Source organism: Ovis aries, chromosome 23, assembly GCF_016772045.2.
Source record: "Ovis aries strain OAR_USU_Benz2616 breed Rambouillet chromosome 23, ARS-UI_Ramb_v3.0, whole genome shotgun sequence".
NCBI classification, from domain to species: domain Eukaryota; kingdom Metazoa; phylum Chordata; class Mammalia; order Artiodactyla; family Bovidae; genus Ovis; species Ovis aries.
In genome coordinates this window covers 57887042-57907033 of record NC_056076.1, presented here as the reverse complement: position 1 = coordinate 57907033, position 19992 = coordinate 57887042, and the positions used below count along the sequence as shown (strand labels likewise).

Sequence of the window (19992 nt, the reverse complement as noted above, 5' to 3'; positions counted from 1 at the left end):
TCCGGTCAAATAAATGTCCTAATGCTAGTATCCCACTGGTAGAACCTTGTTCAAAGGCCTCTACGTTACTGCTGGATCAGACCATCATAAAATAGAAAGTGGCTTCATGTATAGCCCCTCCAAGGCCAGAAATAAAAGTCCACGACCCCTCCACGTGTGCAGAGTTGCTTCAGTCGTGTCCAACTCTTCGTGACCCCATAAACAGTAGCCTGCCAGGCTCCTCTGTCCATGGGATTCTCCAGGCAGGAATCCTGGAGTGGGATGCCTCGGCCCCCTCCAGGGAATCTTCCCACCCCTGGGGTCCGACCCGCGTCTCTCACGTCTCCTGCAGTGACAGGCGGGCTCTTTACCACTAGAGCCACCTGGGAAGTATCTTCTCCTTTCCCTCCACTGGGTGGGAGAAGCATCTTTAGGAAGGTCTCTGGTTTTCTTAGGCTTTGTGAAGACACAGAACAATCATGGCAGATGAATTAAAATGTGCTGTGTGTAACAGGACACAGTGCTCAGGGGGTCTTTCTAAACACCTGGGTCGCACCTCACCCCCACTTCTCAAAGTCAGCGCTCCCCCGCAAAGGGACAGCCTAGAGGCGCTGGAGGGTGCTGGCAAGTGTGTGGGAGGCACTTACCTTCCAGTCCTCGGGGACGTCTCTCTGCCCCGGGCCCCTTCTCTGCCAGTGGGATGTGCCTTCTGCGGGCTGTGTGGGGGCAGCTGTGGGCGCCAGCCCTGAGCGTCTGTGGGTTTTAAGCCTTTCCCCACTCCCTTTATGGGATCCAGGGGTTTAAAGTAAACAAGTTTCTTTCTCTTTCTGATAAGTCACATTAAAGGATCGATTGGGAGGGAGGGAGGGAGGCCACAACCTTAGCCCTTAGTCATCGTCACCTTTGGTCCAGCTCGCTAAGCCGGGCTGAAGGCCCTTACCCCTGCCGAACACGTTCCCCTCAGACACACAGGCTTCAACCTGTTTAACTCTTTCTTCTCAGGAAGACTGCCATCTATTACCTTGTTGCCTCTTGAGAATTCTAGCTCTCAAGAAGTCACCTGATCCTAAGAGCCTATTAAGCTTACCCTTGGCTCATCCTACTTCCAATTCTTGACCAACATTTGGAAGCCAGTCTGACTCTTCTCCTGAACCAATCATTTCTGACGTACTTACAATCTACTTATTTGTTCTCACCAACAATTATTAAGCGCCTCCTTATCTGCTCAGCTCTGGTATCACAACAGTGAGCAAGACGAAAGGAGTTTACATTCAGTATTTTTTTTTTAAGATAGATAAAAAGAGACATACAAAACTAATCACAACAGCAGGGCTGCCTCCCCTCCCCCAGCCCTGACACAGGGGTCCGCAGCTGCCACTTGGTAACGTTTCCCACCATTTCTTTCCCTCCTCGGCCCACTTTGTTGGTTCGCCTTCCTACCCTGTGAGAGCAAGCCGTTTGTCACCCTCTCTCGTGATAAATGCCGTCTGAGGTGAGGTCTGGTTCTGCTGGTCAAAGCTCATGAGCCTCTGAGGCGGGGAGGCAGCCTTCGCTAGCGGGTACGCTGCCATTTCCCTCACACCTGTGTTTGGTCGTCGTGTTGCGCCTCAGGTAAACGTTGGAGGGCAGGCAAAAATGTGCCCTGGGTTTTCTTTTTCTTTCCTGAGAACTGATCTCAAGAAATGAGCCCCGAGGTTGCCTCTCTTTTTGGGTCCCTTCCCTCAAACCACTTGAAGTCAGACTGAGCGCTCGCTCCTAGGAGAGGCCAGGGGCTCCAGGAGGGCGGGGGCCCGCGGGGGCTGGCACACTCTCAGGGCAGAAGCCCCAGGTTCACCCTGAAATGGGAAAAGCAGGCCCAGCGGGGTCGCCCAGGCTCCGGCTTCGTTCGCCGGCTCTGGCCTCACCGTGAGGCCTCACCAGCTCGCCTGTGGAAACTTGCTTTGTACTTTCAAAAGCTGCTTCTCCTGGTTTCAGGAAGCTTTTTTTTTTTTTTTTTTTTCCAGAATTACTGTTGACTTTTCACCTTTTCAGTGAGATGGCATCTCAGTCTCCCAGTATAGATATTCTTTCAAACAGCAGGAAAGGCCCCCCGACTCCCAGGCCTCACCACAGGGACACCCTGGTCACTTTCACCGGCTTCTCTCGATCTCTGACAGTTGATGCGTTTTTGCTGACAGTTTTCCTTTTGTTTGGAAAACCATGATGAAGACAAACGTTCAACTTTCAGATGACTTCCTTTAAATTCCCAGCCATGGTACTTGCAAGGATTTTGAATTTCAGAGAAAGGGTACACTTTGCCCTATTTATAATCCTAAAATAAACTTCTTCCTGCAAATCACAAAATCTCTGCCTTGGCTGCTTTAAAATGATCTTTTTTTTTTTTTTTTCTTTTTTAAATTAAAGGGGATGCATACTTTTAAGATAAGATGAATTTGAATCCTGCAAGGTTGAAGTTCAGTGTGGCATGACTGAAATCCCTGATATTTGTACTCAGGTACAGGCTGCAAAACAGAGAAAAACAAAATCAGGTAACTTTCCACCGGTGCAGCTGGAAGAAGGCCCCGCCCCCTGTGGGTGAGTGACTGGTCTTTTCCTGCCTGAAGTGCAGGCTTTTTAAAATGGAAAAAAAAGTAATCAGTTCCAATGAAGAATGCTAAACTCTTGCCATGAAGAAGGCTGAAGTTTGAGAACTGAAAATCCTGGGTCTCATTCGAGAGTCTTTACCATTCAAAGTTTTGCCTTTGAAAAACACACTTTATATTTCTGAGTTTCCCTTCTGTGTAGCAAAGCTGAGGATACTAGTTTGTCATTTGCTTTGAAAGCTTAGGCGACCTAGGAGGTGAATTCATCTTTATTAATGAAGAGAAGCAAAACAAAGACAGATACAGAGAAATTACCAGGGTCTTGAAATGTATTGACTCACTGTTTGTTTATTGGGCTAGTAAAGAAAAAGAGGCCCAGGGAGCTGAATTTACCACGTGAGGGAAAGAGAATCAAAGCTGCTTTCAAACCAGTGTCCTAATCCAGGACTCAGGTGGAAACCCAGAATGCTGACAGTGAGTCCTGGTTCTGTCACTGCGGTCCCACACTGGCTACCTTCTCCCACTGAAGCTCCTGCTCTTATGAGTGGAAGTGGGCTCAGAACACCATTCGGCATGGTGGGGGGCAGGGACCTGACTCCTGGGGGGTCAAAGCAGTACGTGCTCATTTGAGTGAGCAGTACGTGCTCCCAGAGTGCAGTCACAAACTAGTTGCAGAACTTATTATGCTACTTCTGAGCTAAACATGTCAGCCCATGTCCCTGGGGAGTAGGAGTTTCCTGCTTAACCTGAGTAGATGATCAGAGCTACATTAACAGTAATTCCCTAATTGTTTAGTTGCTCAGTTGTGCCTGACACTTTGCGACCCCATGGACTTAGAGCCTGCCAGGCTTCTCAGACCGTGGGATTTCCCATATCAGCTAATATTTAGCTCATTTTCAAAATTCCCCAATTATCTCCAACATCTCTTTTAGAGCTCTTTTCTTTCTGTTTAAAAGCTCTGATCCAGGCAAGATTGATGCCTTGCATTCGGTTCGTCTTTCCTCACTTTCCTAAATCACAAAATTAATCTAGATGCCGTCTAGCACTCTGCCAAAATGTTCTGTTTCATCCTAGTTCTTCTGAAGGTTGGCCACTCCTCTGGGACTTCTGATGAGACATGGGGTAGAATGCAGGCCCTTTAACCTTCTGCCTGGCTTCCCCTCTCCTCACGGCCTCCCTGCTCTGAAGATAAGCAGATACTGTCAGAGTAAATCTTCCTTCAACATCGAACAAGAATCTTCAAAGAGTCCTCACCCATTCATTCAATCAAGAAATATTTGTAGAAAGCCACAATGTCCATGGCATTATTCTAGATACTGGGTATGCAGAAGCAAAACCTACTCAACCAACCAAGAAAATCAGACTGAACTGCTCCTCTCCCATGGAGTTCGCATCCAAAAGGAGGTGAGCTATAAACAAAATGAAGTCAGAAGCGGGTAGTGAGTTTGAGGAAGGACCCAAGTTCAAAGAGTGATGGCCAGGCCCCACCATCTGAACAGAGAACAGACAGAAACTACGAGTGAGCCGTAGGGAAGAGGGCTTCCAGGCAGAGAGACCTACATGCTCAGCTGTGTGTCAGAACGGGAAGGAGGCCCGTGCAGCCAGGGCAGGGGCGCTGAGGGGGGCGTGATTGGAAGATGAGGTCGTGTGGCCCGATGCTCATCTGGTATTTAGCGGGCTTGGGAGCCACTAGCCACAGTAGGCGGACAATAAATGGTTCATTTTAACTACGTTTATTACAGTAACAAAGAGACAAATTGGAATTGGAAGAATTATTCAGAAATTAGTTCCACCTCAAGGTCATTTCCTAAACAATTGAATCTAGCAATTTTTCAGATATGAACACACAAGATTTTCAAGATGGTAAAGCATGGGGGGAAACTGTATCTTTCAAAGACAGTGAAATACAGCCATTTGAGTACCGTTTCCTCTCTGCCTCTTTATGTTTGCTCATGTTCTTACATAGTGTCATTATCGACCCTGAGGTTAAGCTGCCTGGGTTTAGCCTCCAGCCCTCCCGCCTTCCAGCTGCGTGATCTTCAGAGAGGCACTGGGCCACTCTGTGCTTCTGTTTTCTCATCGATGAACTTATCTGGATAACAGTACCTGTTTCATAAGGCCACTGTGAGGATTTAGTGAATTAATACGCATAAAGTGCTTAGAACAGTGCCTGGCACAGGGTAAATAAGTAAGCCCTGTTAAGTGTTGTTATTATTAAATCCTTAGAACATCTTTGATCTATTTCCTGATTTTAAAATTGAAACAAGAATCATCAGAGACATAGCTAATACAGGTCAAGGCAGGGACTTGAAGCTCCATTTTTTGGAAGGCAACTCTGCTGTTCTCTTCAGCTTCCCTACCTAGGGAGGCTGAGTTTCAATACCCGTGACTTTGTTTTTCCAAGAGTAACTCAAAATTCTGGGCACTGGGGACAAACTTTTGTGCGTCACACTGCTTGTGCCCCAGTCCATGACCTCTGTCCAGGTGCTCCGTCGTGTTTTACAACCCACTAACCTGTCACCTTGAGCGTTTCTCTGCTGGGGAGCACAGGAATGTGGAAGGACAGAGTGAGCCCCTGCTGGGGCTCCGCGGGGTTCCCTGAGAGTGGATCTCAGCAGCCACGAAGCTCTGGGCCTCCTTTCATGAAGGCAGTAGTGCTTATGACTCCTTCCTGCCAGGGAACCCAACGCCCAGGCCAAACGCTGAGTCACAGACACAGATCCTCAGGCTAGAGGGGCCAATCAGCTCTTCCTCTTGCCCTTGGTGACTTTCAAGAAATTCTGATGGCACCATCTTCTCCCATCATCAGAGACTTCATATGGAAGAAGCCAAGCCATTTCATGAAATGCCACATGAAGACAAGATTTAGTTGAGGCATTTATTCATTTATTCATGGTCTATCCTAGGTAGCTCTCTACTTGGACTTGCATTGGCATCACAGAATCATCTCCCTTCCATCCCACCTCCCCACAAACACCATGAAGCTCCTAAGTATAATCCCAAAGTCATCTAGATGTCTAAGGGTTAAAGGAACAGAGTGAATGACTATTGTGATATGATTGTGATGTGTTTAACAATAAATACATATTTGGTCTTCATCCCCAAGTCTGGCACAGAGCTCCTACAACTCTTGAAATTTCTTAAGTGGTAAGAGTTCTAAAGATGCCTTTTGTTACATTAATGAAGTGACTTTTGGAGCCTAGGTAACCAAAAGAGGTTGGGCTGGTTGCCAGAGGCCCCAACCCCATGATTAGAGAATGGGACTGTTAGTGTCACCCCTGGACCTCTGGAGAGAGGGCTAAGAATTCAGATCAATAGTCAATGATTTAAGCAGTCATGCTATGTACTTGCATAAAAATTCCAAAGAGTGGGGTTCAAAGAGCTTCTGGGTCATGCGCATGTCAGAGGTTTGGGAAGAGTGGCTGGCGGGAGGAAGACACAGATGCTCTGCGCCCTTTTCCCGCCCCTTGCCCTGCAGATTCCTTCTGTCGGACTGTTCCTGGGCTATATCTTTTTTTTTTTTTTTTTAAATAAGAAACAGGTATCTACTAAGTGAATGTTTTTCTGAGTTCCATGAACCAATCTAGCAAATTAATGCCACCTGAGGAGTGGGTTCTGTGACCCTCTGATTGCTCAGAAGCACAGATGACAGCCTGGACTTGAACTGGGGGTGAAGTGAGGCGGAGGGCACGTCTTGTGGGACTGAGCGTTTACCCTGCAGGGTCGGATGCTGTCTGCAGGTAGATAGGGTTAGAACGGAACTGTAGCACACCCGGCTGGCATCTGAGAATTGCTTGGTGGTGTGCAAAACTCCACACATTGTGATCGATGGCCCAATCTTAACCACATACTCTGGACAATTTCAAATGCACCCCAGGTTGGCGGTCTCTGCTATAATTTCCTTGAAGGCCAAGGCCTGTGTGGACTAGTTTACAACACACATCCTCGTGTGAAATCCTTGAAATAGAAACTTGGCAGGAAATCCAGAGCTACTTACAGAATCGTCGTAATGTGGCTTCTCTTTCCAATTCCCTTTAGATCCTGTCTTGGGCTGAGCAGTTCAGGCGCAAGTTCTGGGCGTGTTTCCCTCTTTTGTGCCCTCCTCCAGCGTTTCTCTTAGACCCCGCTCCGATGGAGAGCTCTCCTTTTTGCGTAGGCCATCACTTCCCCTTCTCTCCTTGCTCCCTGCCCTGGGGCCTTTCCCTGTTGCATAGGGAGGTATTCACAGACATTGACCTCCAGTCCTGGGTCTCCCCTGAGTCCTGTCCACCAGCACCTCCCAATAAAACTTTCTCGACTCGTTTCCTTTTCTACCCCCACTTCCTGGCACACTTAGGTCTCAGTAGAATCAACCCAAGAATTACTCTGAATTAAACAAGGTTCAGGGACTTCCCTGGTGGTCCAGTGATTAAGCCTCCACACTTCCAATGCAGGGGGCATGCATTCGATCCCTGGTCAGGGAACTAAGATCCCACACACCTCGTGGTGTGGCCAAAAAAGAAGCTTAAAAAATCAAACGAAAACTAAAATAAATAATGTTCAATGGAAAGAAGTCTTTAAAGATCAAGTTAGTTCATTTGCTTTCTGTCCTGGCTGCAGCTACTTCCGTTTCACTTTTCTTTCTGAGTCAGGCAAAGAACGGAGTCGGCACTTAGTTTATTTTCTATTCTGGAGCCGCTGACTCCAGAAGCCGCTGAGTCAGATGCCAGACTAGTTCTCTGGTCAGTGGCCTTACGGTCAGAGCTGGAGCCCCGAGGCGTGTCAGGCTGTCCCTCCTGCCTCTCCTGCTGTGGTCCCAGCCTGCTTTCCTTCATCACCTCCTGGGATCCAAGTGTCAGCCCTGGGGATGACTGGTTAGGACCCACATCCAGCGCGGGAGTGCTTCTGCAGAGCCCCCATCCTGGCCTGGCGGTGGACTCTTGAGCACAGAGAGAGACCACTGCCCACTGCTTGCGTCACGTGAGGAGCGAGGCCTCAAGGAGCTCATGATGGAATTGAAGAGACTTGGCTTTAAAATTATTAACTCTATTGCGATCACGTGCACGGCCCCTTAGTGGACTGTAGAGATAGGACTCTGGTCAGAGCAGGAGTCTCAGACCTGGCCCCAGCAAGCCTTCTGTGAGAGGGGCACTTTAGAAAGCTGGATTTGGGCTTGGGCCAGGCCCTGTGAATACAGAGGTCTCAGCCTACCTCAGTGACCAGGCTGAGAAGGGTGTCTTTAATTCAGCCAGCCATGGGGAACCAGCAGGCCCAAGGTGGTATTTAGGAGACAGTATCTGTGGGCACAGAGGGGTTGGGGAGGCACACAAGGCTGAGATCCAAGCTGTGGGGCACAGGAGATGGTGGGGGGCACAGAGGATTGTGGGAGGCACAGAGGGTCATGGGAGGCACAGGGGGATTGGGGGAGGCACAGAAGGCTGAGAGCCAGGCTGTGGGGCACATGGGATTATGGGAGGCACCAAGGATCATGGGAGGCTCACATAGCTGAGTTCCGGGCTGGAGGCACTAGGGATCCTGGGAGTTGCTGAGGACCGAGCGCCCACTGAGGGTGCAGGGGACGGTGACAGAGGGTGGGCTGGCCCTGCTAGTTGCTTGGCGTGTAGTTGGGAAGCAGAGAGAGGAAGCAGCTGCAAGGAGCAGGAGAGAAACAGCAGCGGTGGGATTAGTCAGAGGACAGCTCCGGTCAGGGGTCTTCGTTCACAGAGATGTACTGCAGGCAGTGCTTAAGAGCGGGGGATTTGTAGCCAGAGAACCTGAAGTTTGAGTCCTGTTCCTGCACTTGTTGGATGGACTTGAACCTAAATTTGCTATTCTGTAAAATTCAGAAAATAATACCTACCTTCCCAGACTATGGTGAGGATTAAATGCGTATGTGCTGAGTCATGTCTGACTCTTCTGCGACCTCATGGACTGTAACCTGCTAGGCTCCTCCATCCATGGGAATTTCTAGGCAAGGATCTGGAGTGGGTTGCCATTTCCTCCTCCAGAGGATTTTCCTGACTTGGGGATTGAATCCGCACCTCCCACTCTCCCGCGTTGGCAGGAGGATTCTTTACCACTGAGCCACCTGGGAAGCCCGAGGATTAAATGAGATGATATTTTAGCATTATTATTACTATCGTTAAGCAGATATGATGGAGAAAGTGTTGAGAGAAAAGACATTCAACTGGCTGTTGGTAGGGGCATGAGATGGTTTATCCTGGGAGACCACAGCTGAGTCCCTCATGGCCTCTGCTCTCTCTGTATCTGGGACCATAGGCTCCAGCGGCTATGAATTCCCTTCCTCGCTTTGCCGGAGAAGAAGGATCCTTGGGTCAGAGGTTTGGGGCCAGCTCGGAGGGCAAATCTGGCCATTGGTCTGAGCCCCAAGGATTTCCCTCTGCCTGAGGCTCCCAAGTGACCAGGGCAAGTTCCAGATAATAGATAAAATGCAAATCAAGGGGTGGCATTATCCCTGTCTGTCTGTACCCTCTCACTCAAAACCATTCCTCCTATTGCTCAGATAGCTGCTTTGGCCCTGGGGAGGGTCAACAGGGGAGTTCCAAGACCATGTGGAGCCTCCTCAACCTCTCCCTGCCTTTGGCTTTCGCTGCCGAGAGCCCAGCCTGGGCTGGACCAGGCAGTCAGAGTCCCCAGCTGCTGGCTGGGCTGCCTACCCTAGCCCCGCTTCAGTCCTCCCTGGCCTGGCTCACAGGCCCAGAAATACATGTGCTGTCTTATGCTGCTTTCTTTGGCTTGTCGTCGGTGATCCTTCTGTACATTTCTCGGAAACAAAAGACAATATCCCTTCATCTACTTGAGAGTCTCTTTCTTTCTTGGGTTCTGTGAAGCACATGCTGCTCTGCCAGACAATATAGAACTGTGATTATTTCTCCAAGATAAAAAAGAAAATTTGTTTCGCTGAAATCTAATTTAGTCCCCTCTACTTCATTTTCAAGCTTCTGCACAGAAAATAGCTTTGTTTCAATGCTGAATTACAGTGTAATCCTGGAAGACATTTTCCATGGCAAACTCAAACTATGTTGTACCTACAATGCAGATAACGCAGTGAGCCGACACCATGACCAGCCATCACTGAGTTCTCATCGATGACAGTTACATTGTCTGCTGGCTGCCCAACAGCACTGATAATGGCAATAAATCCTACAGGCATCCTAATTTCAGAGATGCTAAAACATTAGGGGGGAAGGTACACTTTAATAGACAAAAGACAATTGTTTTGCAAAAATACGATTTAGCAGCTTGTATTTTTCATTCAATATACTATCCTCAACACACTTCCATGTCAATGTCTGTATCAACACTCTTAAAAATAATTTTGGATACCATTTTTCATTCCTTGTGTTCCATCGACTGAACTTATTATTCACCAAAACTGTATTTTGAAGTAAGGTGGGTGTTTCCTTTTTTATTCAGAATTCTTGATAGTGATGCAAAGACCACATTTAAAGATAAATGATTGCACATATCCTCTGTAATTTCTAAGGCTTTGATACTTAATGCTTAACTTTTTAGTTTATACCAAGAAAAATGAGCAAAAGTATTTCTTGTCTATGAGATTTAAAGTGTTACAAGGTGACCTTCCTATATTTCTATATTAGTTTCTATGTTAGGAAGTCACTGCTGCAACTCAGCTAATACCTCCTCAGACCAAGAATATCACGAATCTTGTTACATGTATCAAGAAACTGTCTCTCTTCTGTTAGACTTGTCAGATTTAGCAACTAAAAATACAGAATGTCCAGTTAAATTTTAACTTCAAATATATATATTTTTAGGGTAAGTATGTCCCATGAAATATTTGGGGCTTTCTTATACTAAAAATTATTCATTGTTTATCTGAAATGTGAATTTAACTAGGGATGCTATATTTTATGTGACAGCCCTATCTGAACGTATCCCAGGAGCCTCAGGATTCTGTGTTACTTAATCCACTGACCTGGCTCAGTTCTTTTTGGAGGTCGAAGGTCAGCGATCTTAGAGTTACGTCATTCCTTGAGCACAGAGGTGATTATTTCCCTAAGTGCTGCAGATGAACCTAGCTCCAGGGCAGGAATGGAGATGCAGACACGGAGCACAGACACACAAGCGGAGGAAGGGGGCAGGGGACCTGGGGGATGAGGTTTCACATAAACACGCTGCCATGTGTATAAAACAGACAGACAGTGGGAAGCCGCTGTTCAGCAGAGAAGCTCAGCTCTGCGCTCTGTGATGACCTAGACAGGTGGGATGGGAGTGGGGCGGGGAGAGGCTCAAGAGAGCTGGGGATACATGCATACACAGAGCTGATTCATACTGCTGGAACCAGCACGACGTTACACAGCAATTATATCCCAGTTGTTAAGAAGCGTTGTGTTTAAGCTTAGCGATGTTGTTCCATGGAAGCTGACGTAACCAGGAAGGGCAGGGAGAACTGGGGAAGGACCAGTAGATTCGGAGTACTAAGAAAGAGACTTGCGTCCCAGCTCGCCCTTCCCGCTGTGTTAGCTTCATCTCACAGGACTTCCATTTTCCTGCATAAAAATATTAAGAACAGTGTTATGACTCTCCCTGGGTTGCTGTGTAAAACATCAGTGGGCTGATTTCCATGAAAAGATTTACAAACTCCAAAAACATTACGAGCTAAAACTCAGAGGGTAAAGTCCCGTGAAGCCAGAGCTTTAGAAATACTGCCTTTCCCCCAGGTTTGTGCTTCTGTGTCTTGTCTACCAGTATCTGTGCAGCTCACCCTCATTAACCCCTTCCTCTCCACACACATAAAGCTGCCCTGCAGGCCCTCCGAAAAGTCCCAGCTACTCTCAGGGATGGTTTAGCTGAAGGTGCTGGCACACAGAAGACCAAGGGCCACGGGGGAGTCCTCTTCCCCAAAAGCTTCAGGAAAAATTCAAGTAGATTCTTGTGTTTTAAGGGCAGGACTTTAATTAGGCCAGATTTTGTGGGATGGCTTATTCAATCAGGACTGTATAAAGGACATTTGAAAATAATCAATAACCCAGACAACAGTTTGGAACCAGGGAAAAAAAATTAACCTCAAGCATATTGGTTATTTTGGCTGAATTGGGGAAGGTCTCAGCTGCTGCTGCTGCTAAGTCGCTTCAGTCGTGTCCAACTCTGTGCAACCCCATAGACAGCAGCCCACCAGGCTCCACCGTCACTGAGATTCTCCAGGCAAGAACAGTGGAGTGGGTTGCCATTTCCTTCTCCAATGCATGAAAGTGAAAAGCGAAAAGGAAGTCGTTCAGTCGTGTCTGACTCTTCGAGATCCCATGAACTGCAGCCTACCAGGCTCCTCCACCCATGGGATTTTCCAGGCAAGAGTACTGGAGTGGGGTGCAAGGTCTCAGCTAGGACCGTCAAAAGGAAGGCCAGCCTTCAGCGTTTCGTTAAACTGATGTCTCAAGGGGGCTGAGGAACAACAGGCACCAGATGAATCTTTAGGACAGATGGAAGCAATTGTCTAGCTCTTCCCTGGTGGCTCAGACAGTAAAGAATCTGCCTGCAATGCGAGAGACCCAGCTTCGATCCCTCGGTCAGGAAGAGCCCTTGGAGAAGGAGATGGCAATCCACTCCAGTGTTCTTGCCTAGAGAATCCCATGGACAGAGGAGCTTGGTGGGCTATAGTCCATGGGGTCCCAAAGAGTTGGACACGACTGAGGGACTACACTTAAAACTGGTCAAATATGTGTAATTTTGGGCCAGAGAAGGCATTCTTAAGCAGCCCACAGAGCCTCAAATCCAGACTTTCTAACATTAGATAATTAGTAAAGTCAAAAGAAAAAAGATCCAGGGAAAAATATTAGCAATCCAGACCACAGCCACATATCTTCAGTTTAGAAACCATTCATATACATAAAAACTGAATAATTCAAGATGAAAATGAAGGAGGGGAAGAATATGAACATGGAATTTACAGAAAAATAAACACAGGAAAACATGGTTCGCTTCATTCATCATTATAGAAATGCTGATGAGAGATCAATTCTCAGAGTTCATAGGTCAAAATTAAAAAGCTGGTCAATATCCAGTATTGGTCAGGCTGTGGGCAAGATGCCATTCTCAAATGCTGTCGCTGGAAGTGTTAGTGGTCTACTTTTAAAGGATAATTTGACAGTGAATTAAAATTGGAAGTACACCCCTCTTGGTGCAGTAATCCTATTACTGGGAATTTATAAATATGGTCACAAAAGGACACTAAGACATGTACATAAAAATATTCAATGCAGCATCATTTGTAAGATCAAAAACCTGGAAAGCAGACTGCAGATCCGTACGGCAGCTGTGCCCGGCTCGGTTGCTTCAGTCATAGCCGGCTCTTCGCCACCCCAGGAAGCACAGCCCTCCAGGCTCCTCTCTCCATGGGCTCCTCCAGGCAAGAGCACTGGAGTGGCTTCCCATTCCCTTCTCCAGGGGATCCTCCTGACCCAGGGATCAGACCCGTGTCTCCTGCATTTCAGGTGGATTCTTTACCAATGAGCCACCAGGGAGACCCCGGTGAGAGTGCAGGTCACGCCAAATTGCAAGGCAGTTTGGAAATATCTATCAAAATTACAAACGTACATAGTTTTGGACATACAACTCCACTTTCAAGAATTTATCCTACAGTGTGCAAAACTGCAGTGTTGTTTATATAGCAAGGTACTGCTGCTGCTGCTGCTAAGTCACTTGAGCCATGTCCGACCCTGTGCGACCCCATAGACGGCAGCCCACCAGGCTCCCCCGTCCCTGGGATTCTCCAGGCAAGAACACTGGAGTGGGTTGCCATTTCCTTCTCCAATGCATGAAGGTGAAAAGTGAAAGTGAAGTCGCTCAGTCATGTCCGACTCTTCGAGACCCCATGGACTGCAGCCCACCAGGCTCCTCCATCCATGGGATTTTCCAGGCAAGAGTACTGGAGTGGGGTGCCATTGCCTTCTCTGGGCAAGGCACTAGAACATATCAAATATCTATTAGAAATATCAAATTAACATAGGATATATTTATAGAGCAAAATATTCTAGAGCCATCAAAATCATGAGAAGTATGTGGGGTTTGTTTGTTTGTTTTTAAACAAAACTGATAAAACAGTTTCAAAGATCTATTCTTAAAAAAACCTCTTAGAACAATCTTAAAGTTTTACGAAGTAAAGGAAGCAGTATACCCAGTGTGTGTAACCTGTTTCCATTTCAGTACACACAGGGGAGGGGTAACCTGTGTCCTTGCTGGTCTAGAAGGATGTTTGGGAAACTGCTCATGACCGTTTCCAGGGGAAGGAAAATGGTGCCCTGGGGTCTGAGCGGTGGAGACCTCTCAGCTAAGACTTCGTCTCCAAAGGCCCTGATAAAGTTCAGCATCTTGGCTGAGAGGGTGGCCCATTCACCCATTAGCACTTCGGCGTAGACTAGTTGGTCGTAGTCTCAGCTAGAAACTGGAAAGGGACCCAAAAGGGGCAAGACCTCGCCCTTCCTGGCGCTGCTGTTCTATCCACAAGGTTCGACACTGAACTAATAAAAAGGCGCACACAGCAGCTGGTGAGGGCACAGACCTAGTGTGTGCTCGGGACGGGGTCCTCACAGCGCGTGACATCGAAAGATGGCAGTTTTGATAGTACTCTTATGGTTCCCTTCAGGGTCTGGAGTTTCTGGAAATGTGTGTAGAAGAAAGAATCTCTCAGAATATGAGAAAAATTGGGTCTGGGCCCCTCTGCCACTGACGGCTTGTGTGACCTGACAAGGCAGGTTTCTGACGCAGGTGTCCGCATCTGCAAAGTGGGGCTGGAATAATAATAGCAACCTCCCCCCGCCCCAAGTAGCTGTGATGTTTAAATGAGACATCATACAACCAACTAACCTGTACATGAGTATCAGAGCAAAGCCTGTGCCCTACTCAACAGTGAAAAGTACCAGATTAAAAAAATGGGGAGAGGAGCTGAATGGACATTTTTCCTAACAAGGTGGGCAGGTGGCCAATGGGCACACGACAAGATGCTCAACATCACTGATTACTGGTGTTGTTCAGTCGCTCAGTCATGTTCAGCTGTTTGTGACCCCGTGGACTGCAGCACACCAGGCTTCCCTGTCCTTTGCCGTCTCCTGGAACTTGCTCAAATTCATGTTCGCTGAGTCAGTGAGGCCATCCAACCGTTTCATCCTCTGCCATCCCCTTCTGCCTTCAATCTTTCTCAGCATTAGGGTCTTTTCAAATGAGTTGGCTTTTCACATCAGGTGGCCAAAGGGTTGGAGCTTCAGCTTCAGCATCAGTCCTTCCAATGAGTTTTCAGGATTGATTTCCTTTTGGAGGGACTGGTTGGATCTCCTTGCAGGCCAAAGGGACTCTCAAGAGTCTCAAAGCTACAGTGAGACGGCTTCAACTTGTTAGAATGGCTATTGTAAAAGAGACAGGAAATAACAAGTGCTGGAGAGGATGTGGAGAGAAGGGAGGCCTCGTACTCTGTTGCTGGGAATGCACACTGGGGCAGCCACTGGGGAAAACAGTATGGAGATTCCTCAAAATATGAAGAAAGGAACTGCCGTGTGACCCAGCTATGCCACTCCTGAGTAGTTATCCAAAGGATGTGAAAGCACTCATTCTAAAAGACAAGATGCACCCTGATTTACATTAGCCAAGATGTGGAACAACCTAAGTGTCATCAACAGATGAATGGAGAAAACAAGTGTGGCGTATCTGTGTACAATAGAATACTACTCAGCCACAAAAAGATGAAATCTTGTCATTTGCAAAAACATGGCTGGACCTTGAGGGTATTGTGCTAAGAGAAATAAGACAGATGTTGTTGTTTATACTTGCTAAGTCGTGTCTCGCTCTCTGTGACCCCATGGATGGTAGCCCACTAGGCTCCTCTGCCCGTGGGATTTCCCAGGCAAGGATACGGGAGTGGATTGCCAGTTCCTTCTCTAGGGGATCTTCCCAATCCAGAGATGGAACCTGAATCTTCTTTATCAGTCAGCAGAGTCTTTACCACTGAGCCACCAGGGAAACACATTAAGTCAGATGGAGAAAAACAAAAACACTCCATGACTTCAATCATATATGGAGTATAAAAAGCGAAATACAAAATGAATGAACAAGCCAAACCAAACAAAAACCAACATGCAGATATAGAGACCAGAGTAATGGTTACGAGAGGGGGAGCAGCAGGGTGGGAAAGGCTGAAATGGGCAGGGGGCTGCTATGTGGCGATGGGTGGAAGCGCAGGTTTTCCATCCGCAGGAGAGCACACCCTAGGGTATCAGAGGTAGAAATACAATGCTGCGCACATGAAACCCAATGTTTTAAGCCGGTGTTAGCTCAATTAGAAAAAAAGACCTGTGCCCAAAGTTCTGGACACAGTCATTTCTCCGTGTCTCCGCTACGTTGCCTCTTGTTCTTTTTTTCCTCTTTCTCTTGAGGATGTTTAATCACCAGCATCTTTTATTGGAAGCTGCCTCTCCTCCTCTTTAGAAACTGGTGGTGCATGCCCAGCAGGTTTATTTTTGTGAAAGCGACATGTGGCTTTCCCTTTGCGGTGTCCACGCTGCTTTCTCTTTGCCGTGCGCCACGCACCGGCGATGCCCACCGCTGCTCTCTTTCGCTCATTTCTTGCTTTTGCTAAATGGGTGTGATGTCACGTTTAACTGGGTCTTCTCTCCCCCTTCTCAGCCTAGGGCAGGGGGTCACCTCTATTGAATGCCTGCTCCATTCACGGAGCCTTCAGTGAAAAGTGAGACCCTAGCCCCCGACCCCAAGGCCACCACTGTAGTTTCTTGTTAACACAGATACACGTGTGTGCATCATAACCATCTTTAAAATACAAGTTGGGGCCAAATTATTCTGAACCTTGCTCTTTCACCCCACAGCATGTCTTTAAGATCACACAGTATCAGCACATGTAGAGCCTCTTTCGTCCCTTTCCTCAGCTGAGTAGTAGGATGCTATGTGTAACTTTTCCTATAGCTCTGTAATTGCAACCAAGGCCCAGAGCTGTCGATGACCGATGCCAGGGGTCCAGGTGTTCGAAGGGGAGGTCCCATCGGCTTCCTGGCACCTCCTCAGAGGAACCACCCCTCACCCCCACTCCCCCCTCCCTGGCCTGTGTGGGGTGAGCCCTGGGGCTGGAAGGAGGCAAGGGATCAGCTCAGGGCTGCACACAGTACTTGGGGAGAAGTCATACTTGCTACCCCACCTGGTGAGTCCCACCCACCGCCCACCCCAGGCCAAGTGGGTGGATGGGGAGAGACATCCCCAGGAAGCACTGAGAGGGCTCGCTGAGGGGAGGGGGCCTGCTGGCTGACCAGCCTGTTGCTCATTGAGCCACAGGACAGACAGCTCCCGGGAGAGAGCTGGACCACTTGACAAGCCCTCTGGCAGCTTGTGGAAAGGCAGGCTGGGTATTAGGGCCCCGCAGGGTGGAAGGGCCATGTCTGGGCAGGAAGTGAGGACAGCCTCACCTTCCCACTTCCCTGGGCCTCAGTGGGCTCCAAGAAGACCCACCTGAGCTTTCCCTGAACCTCACCATGAGGCTCAGACCAGGAGACGTGGGGCGGGGCCCCGCCGTGCCCAGGGAGGGGCTGGGGGTGTGCACCCTCCAGTCTGGGCCAGCAGGAGAGAAGGCCCCCCCCCCCCCGCCACAGCACAGCCCCAGTGCCAGGAGCCCAGGGCGAGGCCGAACCCCACTGGCCTGAAAGCCACACTCACCAGCACCCAGAGACCACCAGGATCTCCAGAGACCCCTCCCCCAGTGGAGCAGAGACCAGGGACCCCCAGCCACTAACAAGTCATAGGGGAATGAGAGGAATCTGCCAGCTGCTCCTCCTCCAGCCCCCAAACCAGAACACGGAGGGGAGGAGGGATGGAGAGGGCCTGAGTCATTATAAGAGGTTGGAGTTTCAGGGAACAGTGTACAGGCAAAAACAGACAGTTGCAAAGCCTGCCCGAGCCGGCATAAAGGGGACGGTAAAGAGAGCTCCCCACCTCAAGGGACATGCCTTTGAGCAAACTCCAGGAGATGGTGGGGGCCAGGGAAGCCTGGCAAGCTGCAGTCCACGGGGTCACAAAGAGCCAGACGCGACTTAGCGACTGAAAACAAAAAGGAGATTATTCACAGGCTGGGCGAAAGCGGAGACTTGGTGGGGGGAAGAAGAGAAATGTTATGTTGACACTCCACGACCTGAGTTCTTGATCAGCTCCTTCCGTCTCTGTGTGTCCCTTGTAAGAGTGCATGGAGCTTGTCTAAAACGTTCCCCAGATTCATTCATCTTTTCAAACTATGCTGCCACCTAAGTCCCTTTAACCTCCTTGAGCGCTGTGTCTGGTTTGAGTTACAGCGCTGTGCTGAGAGTCTTGCCCGACTTTGTGGGACCCCATGGACTGTAGCCCGCCAGGCTCCTCTGTCCGCGGCATTCTCCAGGCAGGAATACTGGAGTGGGCTGCCATGTCCTTCTCCAGGGGGTCTTCCTGACCCGGGGATGGAATGCAAGCCCTTTATGTCTCCTGCATTGGCAGGTGGATTCTTTACCCCTAGCACCTCCTGGGAAGCTGGTTTGAGTTAGTCTGTGGGTAAATTCCCATCTCTGGGATGTGAACATCACAGAGCACTTCTCTGAATGCGGTCTCTGCCTCTCGGACCATCGTCCTGACTTAGAATCAAGCCCTTTGGCAGCCAGAAGCTGCGTGTCCCAGACCCAGGGGGTTCCCCTTGCTGATGATCTGAACGTGGCCGGCTCAGCATGGGGGGAGTGTGTGCGCGCGAGGGGTTTCCTTGCACTGTGTCCATTTCTGCAAAAGGAGGACCAAGTCCTCCACACGGAGTACTTCTTCCCGCTGCTGGCTCTTCAGCCACGTCCTCTCCCTCTGCGTCTCTGGGGCAGAAATGCTCCTGCTGGTGCCCTTTGAGGTTGTCTGGGCTCCTCTGCGCCACGCTGCCGAGCAGAGGGCAGGTGGCCAGGCAGGACCCTGCATTTGCTTGTGACACGGAGCAGGGTGTAACTTACAGGACGAGGGCCTCTGAATTCACTGATCTGTCCTGGGTGACACCATCTGAGAAGCCACAGCCAATCCTGTATCACCTTGAACACCTAGAAGAAAGCTGGATGACCATTTAAGAGAAGCAAGGAGAAGTCGGCTGCTTCCCAGAGCCTGGAACACAGCGGCTCTGCTGGCTGCCGGGCTGGGGCGGCTAAGGGCAGGCCCCATCACCAGGCCCTCTCCCCTCGCTGGTCAGAAACCCTGGAGTCTTACTGCTGCTGCTAACAAACAACAGGGATGCCTTGGTGCTGACGCCCTCTGAGCCTCTCAGGGCAGGATCATCGCCTGCCCTGGAGCTGATTTTGAAGCCCACAGATACCCCGCAACAGAGGCAGACAATTCGCAGTAACATTTAGAAAACCCAGTTTCCAGCCATGTGCGACAAAATGATGATTTAATAGATGCAAATGTCGGGCTAGAGTATTTTTAGTCTTTCCCGTCGATGCGTGAGTCATTTGGAGTGACAGATTGCGTTCAGCGGGAGAGCAAGGCTCTTACAGAACCCCACTCCTTCCCTAATTTATTTCCTAACTTTGACTCCGGTGAACCTTCTCGATGATCCTGTGGGAAGCGGCCTGCAGCTTTCCGACCGCCTGTTGCACACATATCTGGGATCAATTACCCAGAGCTGCAGCTGGGCCCCCGTGAGCTCATGGGTCAAGTTCCTTAGAGGGAAGAGCAGCTCCCGCGAGCTGGCCCTGCCGTGTTGGCACGGTGCACGTTTAGATGGCAGTGGCTGTTCCAGCCTGTTGGTTTCTGTCCCCACCATCCGCAGCTAGCTCTGGAGGAAGGCTTCTTACTTCAGTGGCCTCAGGCCCAAGGGAGTCTTTCGCTGGAAGGTGGCACTGGCCTCCTTTGGAGCAGGTGATGGGGAGTCGGGGTGGCAGCTGCGACGATGCTCAGACACCCCCACTCCCATCCCTCGTTCCCAGCAACGAGGCTCTCAGGAGCTGCAGCGGGTGAAATTGGGGCCTGTGACTCAAGCGGTGCTTCTCAACTCGGGCTACAGAATTCGATTCCCGAGGGGCGATTTTTCACTCCCCACGTGTGGAGCTCAGCCCCAGAGCTGCTGTTCTCATGGGTTAAGGATGACACTGGGGCCACTGCTGTTTCTTCTGTTTCCTTTTTTAAATTTTGGCTTCAGATTTCTTTTTAAAAAGAAATATGTATTTGGCTGTACCGGGTCTCAGTTGTGGCATGTGGGATCTCATTCCCTGATGGGGAACCTAGGGCCTCCTGCATTGGGAGCGTGGGATCTTAGCCAACAGACCACCGGGGAAGTCCCCCCAGCACCATTTCTGAAGGGACGAGGGAGGAAGGGAGGGGAAACCACAAAGACATCTTCCTGGAGCCCATGTTATTGGTTCATCTCCTCACTGGCCCATAGAAGATACCCTAGAGAAGAAATAAGAGGCTGAATGGATGCCTGAGA

The 19992-nt window shown here is 49.2% G+C and overlaps 1 pseudogene; it reads right to left on the bottom strand.

The window, feature by feature from the left end:
• Positions 1–19479, bottom strand: part of LOC105604559 (putative tripartite motif-containing protein 64B) — a 37711-nt pseudogene extending 18232 nt beyond the window's left edge.
• Positions 19480–19992: the final 513 nt, after the last annotated feature.